This window comes from Girardinichthys multiradiatus, chromosome 6, assembly GCF_021462225.1.
Source record: "Girardinichthys multiradiatus isolate DD_20200921_A chromosome 6, DD_fGirMul_XY1, whole genome shotgun sequence".
NCBI lineage: Eukaryota > Metazoa > Chordata > Actinopteri > Cyprinodontiformes > Goodeidae > Girardinichthys > Girardinichthys multiradiatus.
Genome location: NC_061799.1, coordinates 29,322,539 through 29,340,746, shown reverse-complemented (window position 1 = coordinate 29,340,746; position 18,208 = coordinate 29,322,539). Strand labels below are relative to the sequence as shown.

The following is an 18,208-nucleotide window of genomic DNA, read 5'->3' as shown; positions in this document are numbered from 1 at the left end:
CTTTATCAGGATATCTCCATGCTACATAAATATCATTTCCTGCCTCGTTAACCATTTAGCACCACGTATTTAAACATCAAATCTTTAACACAAAGGTGCTCAAACTTTTACATTTCAGTCAAGCATGACGAAATATGTGCTTTCTGCTTACCTAATACTCACAAAGTACAGATGTTTGCACCGTGATCAATGGGCGCTGACAGAACTGGGCCTGGCTTAGTTTGTTTTAAGAAAAAACGTGCGAGTCAGCAAATGTGGAGCAACTGCGCCATCTGCCTGCTTGACATGCGTTTGTGTATGCAGTTTTTGTTATGGCAGTAATCCACTTTAATATGCTATCTAGTGGTATTAATTGCAAAGATGTGTGTTGAAAATGATGGATGAGCAGAGCAGGGGCCACTAATAAATTATCTTGGGGTGGGGTACCGAAATCAAAAGCCACAACAGTACAGAAGTTTTATTTGGGTGTTATGGAGAAACCTAAAATTTAGGTCAGATTTTTTTTTTTTTTATCAAGATCCCTCTAAAACAATTAACCTAATAGTCTGTGAATTCATGTTTTCAAGTACCTAAATACCAAAAATATCTATTTGATATCTTAGAAAATGATTTTTAGTCCCTGAATAACTGAGTGTCCATGATTTTAAAATATTTTAACCCTCCTAATTTTACTGTCATTATAATCATCTGTTTTATTTGCCCCATTTGAGCGTTCCTACACAGTCTTGGAAAAGTCTGTAATTTGTGTGTTTTCCCAATCTGGAAAAAATATAGAAAAAGAAAGATTGGGAATTGGAAAATGTTTCATTTTCCTGATTTTTTTCCTTATTACCTATTTTATTTGATAAAATCTAAATGAATAACAAAAAATAAAAATCCTTTTATATTCATTTCCATTTGGATGACTTTCTTTACCTTTAATTTGCAACACTAAAATTGAGCCGTCCAACTAATTGACCAAAAACATACGCACACAAACTTCAAACAAAGGATAATTTCACTATATATTTATATATATAACCTTAGACAAAACAAATCACAAGCTATGATTTGAAGAGTAAATATTCCATGTAGGGTAAGCCAAGATAGATTTTGCATATCTTTGTATTCTAGATTTCGAAATAGAACTCATCTAAGTTTGTAAGTTTTCAAAAAATGCATTGAACTTGCTCTTAACCACACTGCTGAGCTGGAATGTCAGATTTTGTGAAATAAACTTCAACTTGGCAAATTGTAGACAAAATTGCACAACTCCAAAAATCCAAAGAATCAACATATGCAAAAGTTAGGAAGCTTCTAATGAGAAGAACCCCAATTTATGTGCAACCTATTAACTTTCTCTATTTTTGTGTTGTCTATATATCCAGTTGGCTTAAATAAAAAGAGGAAAACTGGACATTTATTTACTTTAACATTCTCTAAGACCTTTAATGATCGAATACCATCATCTGCACTTGAAACAATTTTTTTTTTCCAAATTATTGTGGTTCTAGGGAAATTAGTCTATATTTATTCAGTTTATACTTGTGCCGACTGTGACACAGTATGGGTATGGGGAAAATAAACTAGCAGTTAGCCACTGATAATCAAATGCCGAAGATCATCAGCAAGTGGGGCCATGTTTTTAAAAACATGGGTTTTTGCAGTTTAAAGGCCTGGGGCATACCAAAGAGGACAAAATGTCAAGAAGGAGAGACATCTGAAACGACATAAGACAAGCAGTTGTTGTTCACGAGGCAAAAATATTTAAGGCCAGTCTTCCCAACAGGAGAAACCTTAACAAATTCACCCCATGGTCAGACTGTGCAATAATCAGAGAAATTGCAAAAGCATTTAAGAGCTCCATCTCCTATTATACAGACCCAGTTAGTCTCTTAAATTTTTATGACTTTGCAGTTTGAAAAAAAGTATGAATACTAATTTATCAAATGTATAATGGACTTTACATTTTAAAATCTCAAAGTGCTACAGGAGTGAGTAAAATTATATAAAACAAGCACAAAAAATATGCATGGCTGTTTGGAGGGGGGGTTGCCAGGAGAAGTCCAAGGACTCCAAGGTGCTTTACATTACAATCAGTCATATACTACATTGTACATTGCCCTGGGGCAGACTGGCAGAAGTGGGGCTACCATACAATCGGTGCCACTGGGCACTTCTGACCACCATCAGCAGGCACGGTGGGTGAAGTTGCCCAAGGACACAACGACTGAGACAGACGATGTGGGGGTTCGAACCAGCAACCCACCAGTTACAGGACAAACCCCTACCACCAGAGCCACAGTCACCCCAATGTGGTGACATGTTTAGTGGAAAACAAGGAGCATATCACTGCAAACACCTTTATGAACTGTCTGACATTGTGGTGAAAGGGTCATAAAGGTTGTGTTGCAGCTGCAGGACTTTACTACTTGCAGCCATTGAGTCAACCATGAAGTCCTCTGCACACCAAGACATTCTAAAGTCAAATGTGAAGCCATGTGTTAGATAGTTGAAGCTTGGTCAAACTGGGTCATCAACAGAACAATGATCCTAAACACAGCAGCAAACTCACAACAGAGCAGCTGAAAAAGATTCAGACTCAACTTGATTGAAATGCTTGGTGGGATACTGTATGTGTGCATTAACAAATATGCACAAATCTGATTGTGCTGAAGCAACACTGATCTGTTAAGATCTCAACAAAGACAACTTCTCAAAGTTATTAATGCTAGAGATGGTTCTACAAGGTATTCAGTCACGTGGTGTCTTTAGTTAAAAATGAAAATCATGAAAATATTTTATTGTCACAAATGTTATCAATCAAAACATCTTTTAGCTTTATTGTGACAATACTTTGCAGTGTTTTATATTTTGTGACCAAAAACAAACTCTAAGTGAAGTTGAACACCTTTATCATCCTCAGAGAAAATTTAAAATAATAATACAAAGATGCTTTGTTTTTGTAACACTTTTATTTTATAGCTTGTGCTTCATCTTCTTCTCCAACCACATCAGGAGATGCTGGTGCCCACTGTCCCTTTCCCTCTGTCTTTTTTGAAGAGTCTGGAGGAGAGGCAGCAGGTGAGATTGAAATGGACCAAGACTGCAGGTCAAGACGGTGTAAACCTTTGAGTCCTGAAGGTTGTTGCGGACTAGATGAATGGGATTCTGCTGCACCTCTCCCTCTGCCGTCTTCCAGTTCCCAAGAAATCTAAATGATCTCCTTAGTGACTATAGACCTGTTGCCCTCACATGATACACCATAAAAGTCCTGGAGAGACTTTTATTGGCTAACCTGAGTAAGCAAATAAGCACATTTCAGGACTAACTTCAGTTAAAGTAAAAACATATAAAGTTGTAAAAAGTATAAAGTTAGAACAAAAAATATAGCAATTCTCCATGGACCAGAAAATGACTGTGGAACCCATGTAAAAATGAAAATACCCTCTAGAGAAATGCAAACAAAATTATAAACTAAAGAGTAAGAATCTCAAAATAAATAAAAATAAGCTGATGAATATTTTAAGAACATGTTATAAGGAATAAAGGCATAACACCAAGCAAATCTGAAACCAACAAATTAATCAGTGAATGTCAGTATGGGTTCAGATCTAAAAGATCAACAACATTGGTCATTTTACAATCTGTGGAAGAAATAACGTCTGCAATTGATAATAAAAAGATTGTTGCTGGATTGTTTCTTGACTTAGAAAAAAAGCCTTTGATACAAGCCTTTTAATACTGGAAATAAAACTAGAAAGATATGAGGTCAGGGCAATGTGTTGCATTGGGTCAAAACCTATTTCAGAGATAGAAAACAATACGCACAGTTTTGAGATATTGGCTCTAAATACTTGGACATTGCTTGTGGTGTACCACAAGGGTAATTGTTGGGCCCTAAATTTTTCATTATGTATACAGGTACTTGAACAGAAAGCTCCCAAATTTTATTCTACATCACTTATTGTGCAGAGATAGGGGGCAATAATTACACAACTACATTACAGCCATAACTTAAACCACAAAAAAGAGCAATAAGTATAATCAACAAAGTTGACTATCTGGATCACACAAACCAACTGTTAATAAGTTCTAAATTATCAACACTTGGTGGATTTACAAACAGTGTGTATCTTGTTTAAAGCCAAAAATAACACTTAAGACAAAATATTCAAAATCTATTTTTTCAAAGAAAAGAGGCTTTATAATCTAGGGGAGAAATTAAAATGTAAAACTCTACAAATTAGAACCACAGGAAAGAGTTTTCCATTTCATTCTGTGGTGTAAAACTATGCAATCAGAATACCCTTTATCATCATTGTCACAAATACAATGAAATTCAGAAGAAAGCTATCTGGTCAGTGCATAGAGCAATGAATAATTTATGTAAAATAGAAAAATAGAAGCAGTTGTTAAAACGATAAAATAAAAACACATGTACTGTATACACATTTATACTGATGACACTTTCCTATTATTGCATCTCTCTTTACATTCTGTGTTGGGTTTAGTTATTGCAGTTGTTGAATCATCTTGTGTGTTTTAATTGCTCTGTAGCATCTGCCTGATGGTAACAGTTGTTATGGGCATTTTGGACACAGAAGGAACTGTAAAGTTCTTTAAGTGTGGATTGAGGGCAGCCAATGATCTGACCCTCTGGGGCACTTTCTTCTAAGCCACTGTTTGACTGTGGAGTTAAAGCAATGTCCAAACATTAAACAGTTTAAATTACTATACAAGAAAATAGTCTTTACTGGGAATGAAATAAAAAACTATTATTATGCTACTTCAATACAGCTATTATTATTATTATTATTATTGTTGTGTTATTATTTACAATACTGTTATGTCAAGGAGTATTATATAATGAAGTACACTATATTGCCAAGAGTATTTGCTCAGCCTTCCTAATTGAAATCAGGTGTTCCAATCACATCCATAACTCAGGTGCATAAAATCAAGCACCTAGGCATGCAGACTGAACGTGAACTGACAGAGTGGGGGCAGCAGATGCTGACACACACAGTGTGCAGGGGGCGTTGACTTTCTGCAGAGTCAGTCGCTACAGACCTCCAAACTTCATGCTGCCTTCAGATTAGCTCAAGAACAGTGCGAAGAGAGCTTTATGGAATGGGTGTCCATGGCCGAGCAGCTGCATCCAAGTCAAACATCACTAAGTGCAAAGCAAAGTGTCGGATGCAATGGTGTAAAGCACGCCGCCACTGGACTGTAGGGCAGTGGAGACACCTTCTCTGGAATGACAAAATGCGCTTCTCCATCTGGCAATCTGATTGGACCAATAAAGATTCATAAAGACATGGAAGAGAGAAGAGAGAGTTTGGTGTGTATGAGCTCGACTAGACTGCACAGAGGCCTGACCTCGACCCGACAGAACACCTTTGAGATGAATTACAGCAAAGACTGAGAATCATGCCTTCTGGTCCAACATCAGTCTCTGACCACACAAATGCGCTTCTGGAGGAATGGTCAAAATTTCCCATGAACACGTTCCTAAACCTTGTGGACAGCCGTGCCGGAAGAGTTAAATCTGTTATTGCTGCAAAGAATGGACCAAAGTCACATTGAACAGTATGGATCAAGAATGGGAGTGAGTCAAGGCAGGTGAGCGAATACTTTTGGCAATATAGTGTACGTTTAACAGTCACGAATATAATAATTTTGTCGTCAGAGAATGTACTGATTTGTCAAAATAGATAGCACATTATTGAATATATGTATAGAGATCAAACTATTAGGATGAATGTGTATTGGTATGATATTCTGTTTAAAAAGGAAGAGATCGTAATTGTGATGTTGCTGGAGAAGAGGCGGATTATAAGTTTATACTTTATCGATAGGATTTCGTTATTTTTTTATTGTACTTTACAGAATTCAACAAACGTCGAATGTAATCAAAGTTTTAATTTTTGCACTGCTAGAAACATGTCTTGTCAATGCCACTAGAGGCCACTTTTGCACTGCATTTCATGTTTCCTGGAATTAAGTGCAGGAGCATGTAGCTGCCTGTAGAAAATCCCTCAGTGTATATATAGCATTACAGCACTATGAACCAAGAACCATTTCTTTATTTTCCTTTGTATATTTGTGTAGTGCCATAAACAGACATAATATGCAATTTTATCAATTTTATGCTGCATAAAAAAGATCCTCATAAAAGCATAGTTAATCAGGATCTTCTCTTGCAATTTATAAATTCTGAATCCAGAACTAAATGAAACTGTATATTCTACGTTTAATATTTAGCTCTTAACAACACTCATCTGTGGTCTGATGCCTTTCTGCTGACAAATTGGGCAACAATAAAGAGTAGGAACTGCAGGTTCTCTGGCTGCCTTTAATCTGGGCAGCCCATCAGTCCTGCAGCTCCACAGTATGGACTCCTGCCCCTCGGTGAGAAACACTGAGCTTCCTGTGTTTGTGTGAAGTTTCCTACCCATGAAGTGCTTCAGCACCTCATTTTGAGGCTCCATGCACATGACTCCGCTCTTACTTTCATGATGATTAAAGACAAAAATGCTTCTGCGGGAGATGAAGAAACACAATACGGGCCGGCCATTAATGGGTACAGAGCTGCGCAGAGGTGCAGGATCACGACAACCCGAGGAGAGCTCGGAAAGAAAAATGTTCCTGAGGTGAGAGGACAGAATGTGGAAGGAAGAGGCCGAAGAGGAGAGACAACAATAGGGAAATAAAATACTGTCATCTAAATATTTATCACTTAATAAGAATCAAGGAGTTCAGCTCTCACTTTTTAGAAACAGTGATCTCAAGTTGCTGTTACTGGAAATGCCATCCCTGGGAAAGGTTTCACCTTTAAATGTTTTCTTTCGAGCAATATTTTGAGGCCTTGCAGAGTAAAGCAATTAAAATGCCTGCCAAGCTATTTCAGGGGTGCCAATGTTGTTGCTGGCCCAAGCAGTCTTTGCTGTGACACACTCCTGACATGCATACATCTCTCTCTCTCTCTCACACACACACACACAAACACACACACACACACACACACACTATAATGGACAGAGCATAAGACCTAAATCTTACTCCGTGAAATCTTTTGTTCTTCGATTGTTTTTGACACCGTATTTTTTCATTATTCCCCATGCAGGATCAGATTTATCAACATTAGCAGCTGTGATCAGATGAGGTGTGTGGTGATGAGGCCGAGCGTGTGAGGTCAGCACTGATCTCTCAAACGAGGGACGGCCCGTCTTAATGGGACCAGGGTCTTATCAGAGGAATCTAAAGAGCTCCCTGAAGTTCACCTCAGTTTAACCGCAAGCTTTCAGTTGACACATATATGGCCCAGTGATGTACTCTGGAGGGAGGACCACTCACGTTCATGAGAGTACATGCATACAGTTGGCTATACAGCAGAGGTTTTCACACCCCTTAAACTTTTTCATGTTCTACACTATAACCGCAAACCTTTATTTGAATTTGATGTGATAGTCCAATTTTTTATTTTTTTTTACAAAACAAATCACAAAGGTGCTATTTGGCCTGCTTAAACATGAACTTTCCCTTTAGTTTCAATTCTTTCCTCACTTCTCTATTTAGCTTCATCCATTGGGCCAACTTCTCTGTCCCTGTTAAAGAAAAGCATCCCGACATGTTTCACCATGGGGTTGGTGTGTTAAGGGTTCTTCCACATGTTTTCTGTGTCCTTACATGGCTTGTGGTACACTGCAAACAGGACTGTGTGTGACTAGATTTGTGGAGTACACATTTAATAGCTGTCCTATCAACTGATTTTCCCACCTGAGCTAGGGATCTTTGCGGCTCCACCAGAGTTACCATGGTCCTCTTGACTGCTTTCCCTGATTGATGCTCTCCTTGCCCAGCCTGTGAAGTTTAGTCGGACGGCCATGTCTTGGTAGGTCTCCAGTGGAGCCAAAATCTATCCATCTTGAGATGATGGATTGAACAGAACTCTGTGAGATATTTAAAGCTTGGGATATTGTTTTATAACCCAACTTCTCCACTAACATCTTTCAAACGTCTCCACTACTTTATTCCTGACTTCTCTACTGTGTTCCCTGGTCTTCATAATGCTTTTTCTTCACTAATTTTACCTAAAAAACCTCTGAGGTTTGATTTTCATCCAGTCTGATAGGCTTTTTCCTTTAGGAGCACAACGCTGACAGATGGAGTGATCCAGCTCTAAATCCTTCAGCCTATCTGTTTAAACCAGAATATGATTGTCCACAAGCCACAATGGATGTTAATATGAATGCAGAGGCTGATGCAAACAGTGGTGAGAACCATGATCGTGTTCGGGACTGGTTCAAATTTATTCATATTTCCATCTACATGCTTGCCTCCTGTAAACGCCATGTTCTGCTGATTTAGCCTCAACTCATTATATGACCGGCCTGCACAGCAGTCTTACAAATGACAAACAAATCCTTTCAACACTCAGCAAAGTGCACAGAGTTTACTTCATTTGACGACTCATGCAGAACAGAACCGAATACTGGGTTCTAAAATTCCGCTCTTCATGTTGAAGTTAATAACGTACTTTGGTTCATGTTTCATGTGCAGTTATGGTCGGGTTACCTGGCATCGTAAGTCTGTATGCTTGTCAATTCCTCTGGGTAGTTTTAGGAGACGATGAAGCGGTTTTGCAGATTCTGGATGGTTTATATTTGAAAATAAAATCTGGTCCGTCCGTCATGGTCCTCTTTATGAGCTGCTTCCCTATGTTCTGTTGTTGCTGATTTCTCAACATATGGTTCAACAGATTTGCTACAGACCTACATAAAGCAATGAGTCCCCTCTGAAGAACAAATATGGAAAAAGAAACATAAACTAACACCTGATGTGACATCTTTGAGTCAACTCCACATAATATGAAAGTTGGTTTGTTGTGAGGGTGACTTTTACCTGGTCAAATCATGATTTACAATCAAGCAACAAAACAAATTGAAAAACAGACTTGGCATTTTGTTTTATAGAAAGCAACATATATGCTGTGTGAGTTTGACTCATTTTAAAGTTTTGTGACCAGTAATGTTAAATAAAATATCAAATTGTTATTACATTTTACCCTTATATGCATTTTGCTTCCTCTTAACTTTAACGTCAGTATCCCTTCTGCAAGAACAGAGAAATTTGTTCTTTTACCCAAGGCTCCGAGAACAACAACAGAGTTATTTCTGGCTGGGACATTTTATACTTTACAAAAACTCAAGTGCAGAACTCCTGGGAAGTTTTCATAGGTCTCTCCTACTGCAGCATACATCCTTTATGTTTCCCTGACATCCCACAAGAAAAACATTCTGCCCAGAATATGTGCCAAGATACAAGAGTTCCTAGACCAGAGATCTTTGTACAGAACTATGACATTATGTTGTCGCAGCTCTGAGAGGGAGAAAAAGTTGTCTATGTTTTGTGGAGTTTGTACTTAAACTGTGTTAACAGATGACAAAAATGTGATTCTCAAAAACAAAATTTGTATTCCTTAAAGAACTGAAGGAAATGGAGGGCTGTGCCATCTGATTATTTTATTGTGCATTCAGTGTGATCCTATTTATACAGTAGAAGGCTTTGAGAAATTACTATGGTAAAATTAAACTTTGTAAATCTAATTGTTGAGGATATGTTGTTTACTCCAGCGACACTCAAGGTGTTACATACTGTATTTTTATAAATGCATTCTTGGCTCACTTGCTGACTGAAAACAAGGTGTGTAAATGTGGAAAGCAAAAATGAGCAAACATGGAAAATATATAAGGGAGGCCAATGGCACACAGGTGGACAGTGAAATTGAACGCTGCTGGATAAGGAGGCAAGAGTTGCAATGAGGAGGGGTGATGGCAGTTGCAGGGTTGTCTTTCTTAAAAGTCTACCCTTGTGTCACAGCGCCCCTGACATCAAATATACCATATTACGTTGATCTATGGAGACCCAATGAGGACAACTCCGTTAAATGATTTATCTCTTTATGAGATTAAAGGAGGCCAAGGCCTCCTCCAAACAAATACAAGCTCTGAAGGTCAACATGAATCTTAAACTGAAAGATTTAAACTCATCCAACCTTCAGAACATAGACCTGAACAAAAAGACCACAGCCTCTAAATTTTACCATGATTTTCTGCCATGACTGATAAAGGAGTTTCCTCTGCACATATGCTTTGTTGCAAATGTACAGCAATATCAGACAACACTCTAAACACATTAGCGCAAACCGTCTGTCAGACTTTCATGCAGACCGGATTATTTGGAGCACTGACATGTTACTGGCATCTTTCAGGATTCCACAGCCGTGATGAAATCCCTTTTTTGGGAACATTAAGGTCAGTTATTTTTTCCTGTTTGCTTTGCAAATTGTAAGCATGGACGTAACAGTTAATCAAGTACATGAATGCTTGAACCACTTTCTTTTTCTTTTTTTTTTTACGAAGCCCTGTCACATCCAGTGGTTTCATTCCTGTTTCTTTGACCTTTACACTCCTGCCTATTAGTCACTTTGTAAGGTTTTTGGTCAAGGAATGCAGGCTTGTTTCATTGTTGCTTTATTTTGCAGAAATGGGATAATTTAACAGTTTTGCATGCAAAAAACAAACTCAAATATGTAGAAGTGGATTAAAATTTCTGACAAACAAACAGTCTTCCTCATTTTTCTCTTGTCTACCGGGTTATTCTGCTGCCTGCCAAAGGTCAATTGCAGACATGAAAAGGTCTCTTTTTTTCTCCCCCCAAGAATTGCCTACTTTTGTTTTCCTTTTACAAGAGTTAGCTCCTTTTATAAGTATTAGCCAGTGTTTTCGCTAACATGCTTTGCTGTTTTTGGTCTGTCTTGCAATGAAAACACTCATTTAAATTCATTTGGAAATGAGTGGGTGAGAGACAAAGTGGTGCATGGGCGAGATACGATCAGGGCCGTGGAACATGAGGGTTTTGAAACGAGCTAAGACTCCAACATGGGCAAAAGAGTTCTAAATCAGGGTAAAGCATCCAGAGGAATGTAGCTTCACATGTCTTGCAGTTCATTCGACATGGGAATATTTGTCTCACTTATAAAAATCAGTACTCGAGAGTGTCTGGTGATGTTAATGGAGAAGTGAGACAAAGGAGAAAAATGACTTTTATTTGATGTCTTCTGTTCTTCTAAAGCAGGGGAGAAGAATTGTGACTCATACTGGCTTACTCACACCTTGTTATTATTAAACTTACTTGATTTGTGTGGGACCGTGGAACCCATTCTTTCGATGCCAGTGTGGTTTTTGCTTTGTGCTAAACGCTGCAGTAACACTTCTTGAAATGCTTTGACCGAGCAAACTACATAATCCTTATTCTCTCGCAGAGTGTAGGCGGGTGTTTGTGTCTGTTGGCCTGAGTGCACACGCCTTTCTCCATCTGCACATATCACTGTTAACATAATGTTGCTACATGATGCATCTCCAAGCCTCGCCCAGAGTAGGAGGAGAGTACATGGCAGGGTCAACACAGTGTGAGCCGGAGGAGACGCAGTGCCTGGCACGGCGACACACACACAAATACAAACACACACACACACACACACACACACACACACACACACACACATGCACACACACACACACACACACACACACACACACACACACACCCACACAAGAGAGAGAGGTAATTGCAGCCAAAGCAGAACAGAATGTACATTAAGGAGGTCATGTCTTCTTGCTTCTTTCTTTTGGAAGCCACAATCACTCCAAATACATTTAAGTGTTTAACATAATTATAATCATGTCTGAGAAATAAGAAAGGGATCACAGCCTAAATTAAAGAGGCACAACAGCACTTGGCATATCTGAGCCCTTGCCCTGCTGCTCCTTTCCTCTTTCTGTCAGTGCCAAACATCTTCCCGTTTGAGGTCACACGATGAGACTTTGTCTTGTAAACACCCCTCCAAGGGTTTTACCATTGTGTTAAAGGTCCTGCCTTTAACTGTGCGTCCAATGAGGAGCAGATGAGCAGAGCTGTGTGTGCATGTCTCAGTGTCAGGTAGTGCTGTTGTGTGGCCACTTGGGGGATTGAACACAGGTCTTAGAACTTTGGGGTTAATATGTGGGTGAGTGATGCTCTGTTTAAGTGCCAAATTGTGAAACATTATCGCTAAAGGTATGACCTAAAGACCACAGAGGAATCTAAAACAAGGAAAAAACTTTCCTTGCATTTAACACTGCCTTGCGAAAGTTCTCATACTTTTATCAGGAATTTGTGTGATAAACCAACACAAAATAGCTCATAATTGTGGACTGCTCTGTATTTAGTTACATCCTGCTTCCCATCAACTTGTACCCACTTCTTTGTTGTTGTTAAATAAAATGCATTTTTGTGCAGTGGGAGTAAAATAACAAATGGTTTTTGATTTTTCTTTTATACAAATTACATTCAGAAAATCATGCTGTACTTTTGTGTTCAATCCCTTTACTCTAAAACCTCTAAATAAAATCCCGTTTAAACAATTACATTAATAAGTCATGCTTTCCATAAAATGTAAGAATAATATAAGAAAGCCATAAGAATTCCCGTTTACAATTACACTGTGCCCACAGTGAAAAATGGTGGTTGCCGCATTATGCTATGTGAGAGGGAAGCAGGTCAGGATGGATGGAAAGTTGGATGGAGATAAACACAAGCCAGTCCTGGAGGAAAACCTGTTAGAGGCTACAAAAGAATTGAGAATGGGTTGTTATGCTTCCTACAGGAGGACAATGGGCACAAACCTACAGCTAGGGCTACAGTGAAATGTTTAAATCAAAATTTATTATTAATGTGTTTGGAATGGCACAGCAGAAGTCCAGACCTGACTTCTTTGGGCCAAACATTCTACATCCAATTTAACTGAGCCTGGGCTGTTTTCCAAAGCAGACAGCTTCAAAAAGCGAGGGCATACTCCAAAAGACTTGCAGCTGTTACTGCAACCAAAGGTCATTCTACAAAGTGCTGAGTCAGGAGCTCTGAATACAAATACAGGCCACATTTTTCATATTTTAATTTGTTTAAAAATGTAAAAAAATATCCAATTATTTACTGCTTTTTGTAACTCCATCACACACAATCCCAATAAAATGCATTAAAGTTTGTGGTTATAATGTGAGAGAATGTATGAAGCTTTAAGGCAGGGGTGGACACAATGTTCTGGTCTATATGTATAAATCCATCACTTCAATATTTACAGTGCTTTGTTAAAGATTTCGTACCCCTTAATGTATTGGTGGGCAACTCCAGTCTTCAAGGGGTGTCCTGCAATTTTTACATGTGTTCTTTCTCCAACACACCTGAATCAAATGGTTCAATTACCTCCTTAGTGTGCAGTCAAGTTCTGCCCAGGCTTGGTAATGAGCCATACATTTGATTTAAGTGTGTTGAAGCAGAGACATTTCAAACTTGCAGGACACCAACCCTTTGAGGACTGAAGTTGCCCACATCGGTTTTATAAGATGTTTCCCTGGTTTAACACACCTGAATCAAAAGACTGGAATATTGTGTTGAAAGTTTATGTGTATGATTTTTTACATATTTTGGTCTGAATGTAAATTTTTAAATAAAATAAAGCTGAGTAAAGTATTCTTATTTCATTTTGTTAAGCCATTTATAGTTATAGCTAATGTGGGTGTTTTCTGTCAAAAATGCCGCATTAAAGGGAATATAAATTTTTGGGTAATGACAACAACAAAATAAGAAAAACCTCAGAATATCAGAATGTACAGTGCCTTCCACATTGCCTCCACCTTTGTAAAGATATGTAAAAAGTTGTAGAATAATTTCAGAAAAAAGATTTTTTTAAAACACCAACTTTTTTATTTAAGCGCATTTATTCAGTGGGGAAGAAAATCACACAATAAAAATTTTGTTATTTTACAAAATCACCAATCACTATTATTAGCACCCCTGACAATTTTTTCATTTGTACTTTCCTTAATGGGTTAGGAGTCTCTAGAACAATGAGACCTCAAAGCCACTCTTCAAAATGGGAAAGACAAGAAAATGCACCATCTAAATGAAGCAGATGTGTTTTAATCTTTATAAGGCAGTAAACTGCTACAAGAGAAAAGCTACTTACCTAAACTTGCACTTAGGAATAATTTAAAACTCTAACAGAAGCTGTGACACAGCTGCACAACTGCAGCAAAGGGTGATATCTTGGGTTTACCATATCTCCATTCGAATTTATGTTAAGGCGTTGCTGCAGAACCCTAAAAGGATGCCAACAATAATGGAGAATGTTGTTTGTATGCTTTGTTAAAATTAAGAATTTTTGGTCAAAATGAAAACAGTAAAAGGAAAGGGTCTATAAATGAAGTGGTTTTACAATTCATTCTGTTTATTGAAAGCAATTACACTCTGGTTAAACATTAATTTAATTTTTCTGTGAAAACAATAAGTGCAGAAGGTTCAGCGTTCAGGTACCATCGTCATGCGTGAATATAAGACAGAAAGAATCCTATCCGTGAGAGTAAATGAAAAATGATTGGAAGATCTGGGTGAAGATAAAATGGTGCTATGTAAGCGTGGACTATTTAAAACCAAAAATGATCAGAAACCTCTCAGCCTTTTGCAAAGAGACATTTGCGAAGACTATTTCAGAAAATTATTTTTCATGGAGGCTTTTAGAAATAATTTCATATGCTATTAAATATACAAACTGTGAGGGTGCTGGGAAGCTTCTCCCCCACTAAGGTGAAGCACACACTTACATCAACTAACAGGAAGTTTGTTTTTGTTGTGCTTTTATTTTGAAGACCAGTAACCTCTCTCTTTTTGAGGTCAATGTCCTAAAAGCAAGATTCATGTAGTACACACATGACAGCCTGATGACTTCACCTGATGACTTCACCTTCAGTGATTTTAATGAGCTTTTATCTGTGATATGTGTTTATTATGACTGTTTAATTATTGTGGGAGACTTCAACATCCACATGGACAATCCTGAAGACAGAAGTTCAATAGATCTATGTGACACTCTTAGATATTTTGGTTTGACTCAACATGATAAACAGCAAACGCACAAACAGGGACATATTTTGGACTTGATCACTAAGGGTCTAAACATTTCCAAGGTGTCTGTAAATGATGTTGCCGTATCTGACCACTTTTCTGTTATTTTTGAAAGCATCATCTCCAATGACTCAGTTTGCCAAAGAGACATGATAAGAAAACGCATCTTTAAGGACGGTGCTGCTGAAACCTTTAACCAGATTTACTCTTCTACCTCCACTTTGCCCTGTAACACTGTAGATGAGCTGGTAGAAAACTTTCATTCTAAAATATCGGACATCATTGATTCAATTGCTCCAATTAAAGCGAAAGTCGTTTCTGGGAAGAAAATGTCTCCGTGGAGAAGTGCTCCACCAGTCAGAAGTGAAAAAAAGGAGTGTCGAAAAGCTGAACGCAGGTGGCGAAAGACTGGACTCCAGGTTCACTATATTATCTATAAAGAGAGACTATACAGATATAACCTGCAACTGAAAAATGCAAGGGAATCTTTCTTTTATGAGATCATCAGCAAAAACATTAACAATGCTCGTTCATTATTTACCACGGTCGACAGGTTAACAAACCCTCCTGTAACTATAGCATCTGAACTCCACTCTACCAGGGCCAGCAATGAATTTGCTAACTTCTTTACTGAAAAAACCCAAAAGATCAGAGAGGCAGTCGGCACATCCACATCAACTCCAGTACAAATGTTGTCTCCAACTAGAACTGATTTTGACAAAATTTCCCAATTTCACCAAATAAACTACAAAACCTTAGAAGAAATCGTACAGCAACTAAGCTCTTCTTCCTGCTGTCTCGATCTTTTACCCACAGCTTTCCTTAAGAAAGCTTTGCCTGTAATAACATCTGATTTAACACAAATAATAAACACGTCCCTTTTGTCAGGTGTTTTCCCCCAGGCCCTGAAAACAGCAATTATCAAACCTCTATTGAAAAAGAGCAATTTGGATAAGCTGCTACTACAGAACTACAGGCCTATATCAAACCTCCTCTTCATCTGTAAGATTATTGAAAAAGCTGTGTTTCAACAGTTAAACAACTTCCTAACAACGACCAACCGCTTCGATGTCTTCCAGTCAGGCTTCCTGCTCACCACAGTACAGAGACTGCTCTTGTCAAGGTGTTCAATGACATCCGTATGAATGCAGACTGTGGAAGAACCACAGTGCTGGTATTATTGGACCTTAGTGCAGCATTCGACACTGTTGGAATAAACTCCCAGAAAACCGTAAAAGCGCCGAAACCCTAAGTTGCTTTAAATCAAGATTAAAAACTTATTTGTTTAGAGTGGCCTTTGAATGTGTTATCTAAACATTATTAGTTAAGTTTTCAGTCCAATTTTTCTTTCATTTTCTTATACATCATTCTATTCTCTTTATTTGTTTTTATTTTTTTAATTACCTCTGTTGTTTGATTTTCTGTATCATTGTAATGTTTTTCCTTATGTACAGCGCCTTGAGTGTCTTGTTGCTGAAAAGCGCTATATAAATAAACTTGACTTGACTTGACCTGTAGGGATTTCCCAAATCATCCACCTCATTGGGACAGACCAGTGGGCCCACGATGAGGGTGAAAGTGGACTGAAGCTTTCGTTTGATTTTATTCTTGTTTGTTTTTTATATTATTCAATCTGTATTAGTTGGTAGCCAGATACATGTGTGTGTGAAAGAACTTTAGTAGCAAATGGTATAGTTTTATGTGTAAATGCACTGTTCAAATAAAACGCCCTAAGATGGATCAGTGGTAGTGTCTGTGGCTATTTAAGTTTGTTCTCAAAGAAAAACATTAAGGCCAGAAAATGCCACAGAGAACGTTGACAAAGTCCAGGACTTCTTGAATAATGATCTTTGGACAGGTGAGTCCAAAATTGAGTTATTTGGACACCAAAAACTGGGTGAAGCCAAACACAGTATTCTAAGAGTCATTCAGTCATTTTCTACCGCTTCTTCCATAGTGAGTCGTGGGGAAGCTGGTCCTTATCTCCAGCAGTTTGTGGGGGAGAGGTGGGGTACACCCTGAACAGGTCGCCAGTCCATCGCAGACTTCTAAGAGAAGAACCTCATACCAACTGTGAAGCATGTTGGTGGACGTGTCAATGTTTGGAGATGCTACGCTGCAGCAGGACCTGGCCAGCTCATCATCATAGAATCCACCATAAAATCTACCATGTATCAGAAAACATGCAGGCACATGTCTTAGTGTCATAATAAATGTATTTATTAATTTGTTGAATCTTTGATTGAACATGTGCATGTAGAGAGCACTTGGCAGAAACTGCAAAAAATCTTATCATAGCTGAAACCGACTCTGGATAAAGCTGCAAAAGTTTAAAAATCCTGGAACATTAAATTAGCTATTTGAGACCCAGGCTAGCCTGGACCTTAGCTGTATGGTCATTTCCTTGTTTTCTTGACCCCACAGTAACTTCTGTTTATTCAATGTGAATATCCTAAGTCAAAGATGTTCAGAAATTCCTTGTGGTTACATGTTTGGGCTGAGTATGAAACATCACTCCAGCATCCCTTTTTCAGTCTATCTTAATTATGTTTGTAACATGTCATTCATTAGCACCCTGTCCCAAAACTAACTTATGCCTGCCAACCACTTTGTCCTGTTATCCGTGCTAAGGCAGCATAGGAAGAAAGAGGGTTTAGGGACAGAAGAGAAAACACAAGCAGCAGATTTCAGGCATTCTACAACGCATTAGGTCATGAGAATTGGAACTTGTGCTGTTTAAATGATGAAATGACTCACCAAAGGGACCTCGGCTAAGGTCTACATGATTGGTCACAGAGAGGTCATTTCTATTTGGGGCAAGAATGATAAATACACTCAACTCGGCACAGTTATTACATTTCTTTGTGTGTTTTTTGTAAACTCTCCAATGAATGAAGTTGTTCATGATGGGTTATTAGGAGCTGAAAATGAGCTTGGTCTTGGTGTGGGAATTTCAATGCGACAGAGACAAGAGCAATGAGGGCCAGAGAACAGAGAGGTCCAGACAACAGAGCTATTTTTGTAAGTAGAAATTCAGAAGTGGTCCTGTTACCCTGGAGGCGGCTTATGTTTTCCATATAGCTCAGCGACTTGGAAGGTCTCTGTAGTGGCAGTTTAACATTGAGACCCTCTCTCCTTCCTTGCTCCTGTGCCCCCTCTTCCTCCTGCTATCCTCCCAACATGCTCCGCTCACCCCCTCGGCAGGAAAACGCTCGTGGCCTGC

At 38.4% G+C, this 18,208-nt stretch overlaps 1 long non-coding RNA gene across 1 annotated transcript; it reads left to right on the top strand.

The window, feature by feature from the left end:
- The first annotated feature begins 5,001 nt into the window (after positions 1-5,001).
- Positions 5,002-11,205, top strand: LOC124869509. Its single transcript, XR_007038608.1, has 2 exons — positions 5,002-5,604; positions 7,109-11,205. It is a non-coding gene; the product is annotated as an uncharacterized LOC124869509 (long non-coding RNA).
- Positions 11,206-18,208: the final 7,003 nt, after the last annotated feature.